We start from the raw sequence: 2279 nt of genomic DNA, 5'->3' as shown, positions 1-2279 counted from the left end.
ATCAACTACCGTATACTCGTTGCTCTTTTACAGTCACTATTTAAACCTTTTTTAATTTTTGCAATAAATATCTTCCTTTATATGGCGTCTGGGTATTTCTAGTCCCCGAAGGGGACTGACCTTTAGGTCTGGACCCCTGAAGGGGACCATCCCCAAAGGATAGAAAAATACATTCTAATACTTCCTGTAGGTACACCTAAGGCTTCCCCTACTTCACTCATTGAAGGATATGTTGTTTTTATTCCAGTTTCCTTATAAAGTACTTCTACCGGTACACTAGGACTTCCTGCTCCTTCTGCTCGTTTACGTCCTTTACCTCCTGTACTGTTTGTGTTACCTACAGCCGCAGCAGATATTTTGGCTTTTGCTTCTTCAGAATGTTTGGAACCTAATCGAGAACCAGCTGTTAATAAAATATTATATTCTGGTTTTAATAAATCCAGATAATATTGATCTCTTTGTATAGTTTCGGATGAATCACAATATTCCAGGATTTCTAAAGTAAAATTAGAATAACCATACTTCAGCAAAGCACTGTAGATCAAACTTTTCCTCTTTTTTATTCCTGATTCTAAGAAATAAATGTTATAGTAACCTTTCAATCTTATCTCTAGATTAATACTACTACCTACATATCTTTTTCCGTTAATTAAATTTGTTCAGCTATATACCCCGGATTTACCTTTATTTTCTTTTAGTACTAAGACCTTATCTATATCAGCATTTCTATATATAGTTACTGGCTGAAAAGACGGTGCAATAGATGAAGAATTAGTAGAATAACCACGAAATCACCCGTTTATGTGTGGTTTCGTAGTACTACTCTTATAAAGGTTTTGTTTTCCACTTACTTTTTTTTTTATATATTATAATATATAAAAAAAAAAGTTAGTAAAGCCGTTCTGGAATGTTTCACATGTACTAATAAAGCCGAAGTAGAAGAGAAAAGTGATACTTTAGAGTGCAGCACAGGGAAGGAGAAAATGAAGGAGATAAAATTATAATGTGCAAAAATTAGCAAAGGATTTAGAGATAAAACAGTGACTGATTTAGATCCGCGATAACCCGTATTCTTTTCAGAAGCTTCCAAGCTTTTTACCATCTCTGAGTGATTAGTTCAGCCACTTATAGATTTTAAACTATAGCTTGGTACTTGGATTTCTAGGGTGTTCCCGGAATTTGGTAGTTTGTCCCGTAAACACGATGACGGTGTTATGGATGATTTCCCACATCATTCTTCAGGACTTCAAAAATGGAATGGTGCAGCGGAAACTTTAAATAAGAATCCTACAGCTATAAATAGTAAACTTATGTGTATATAGTAAGATTTATATCAATATAGTAGCCCAGTAAGGTTGTCTTTACTTACATTAGATATGCTAGTTATAATATATAAGCTGTCTAAGTTTGTGGTACCAGAATTTGCATAAAGTAACGCTGTACCTAATAGTATAAAACAGGATGACAATCCCCCTAGTAAAAAATACATAAGACCACCTGAAGTAGCGGGTTCTGAATCTCTATAGATAGTTGATAATAAATACAGTCCATAACTTTGTAATTCTATGGATAGGAATATGGATACTAAATCACTAGTAGAAATTAGAAAAACACTACCTGTAACAATAAATAAGATAATTAAGGAGTATTCTATTATTTTAAACTGCTCTCCCATTTTATTTAAAAGTAAGGTTCCGTAGTAAACTAGTTTTGTAAATAAAAGTCTAGTCGGGCTGCTATATTCTTTCAATCAAACTTTTCTAGGGTAAAATGAAGTTAACAATAAGATAACGCTAGTTATTAAAAAGATAAACAGGTGGAAAAAATTCGTAGTAGCTGTAGTATGGAATAACCCACCGAAGATTCCAATACCTTTTGCTAAAAATAAAAGAGATAAATTATCATAAGCTATAAAAGCTGAAATAAGTAAGATAGTAATCGTTACTCTAGAGTACAAGATAGATTTGTCTCGTCTTGATGTAATAGCATTAGATAAAAGTAATAATATTAATGAATTTAGTAACATATCAGAATAGAGAGATTCGAACTCCCCTTTTACATCCTCTAGGGAGTAACAATTTTCCTAACATTATTCTGAAAAATTTTGTAAAGGCAAATGAGAAGCCTTTAAAATGAATCGAACATTTATCAGAATATTAACAGTATTCCGCTCTACCATTGAGCTATAAAGGCTATTAAAGAATGTTATAAAGATATCTAGTCCCCCCGCAAGCTTACGGTTACTTTTTTTTTTTACAGGGTAATTTATAAATATCCGA

The 2279-nt window shown here is 32.6% G+C and overlaps 1 non-coding gene across 1 annotated transcript; it reads right to left on the bottom strand.

The window, feature by feature from the left end:
- Window positions 1–2122: 2122 nt before the first annotated feature.
- Window positions 2123–2193, bottom strand: J4E93_011005. Its single transcript has one exon. It is a non-coding gene; the product is annotated as a tRNA-Asn (tRNA).
- Between the last annotated feature and the right edge of the window lie 86 nt (window positions 2194–2279).

The sequence above is a fragment of the Alternaria ventricosa genome (genome assembly GCF_023758065.1).
Source record: "Alternaria ventricosa strain BMP 2768 chromosome Unknown scaffold_42, whole genome shotgun sequence".
NCBI lineage: Eukaryota > Fungi > Ascomycota > Dothideomycetes > Pleosporales > Pleosporaceae > Alternaria > Alternaria ventricosa.
The sequence above is the reverse complement of the archived record's forward strand: the minus strand, read 5'-3'. Positions and strand labels throughout refer to the sequence as shown.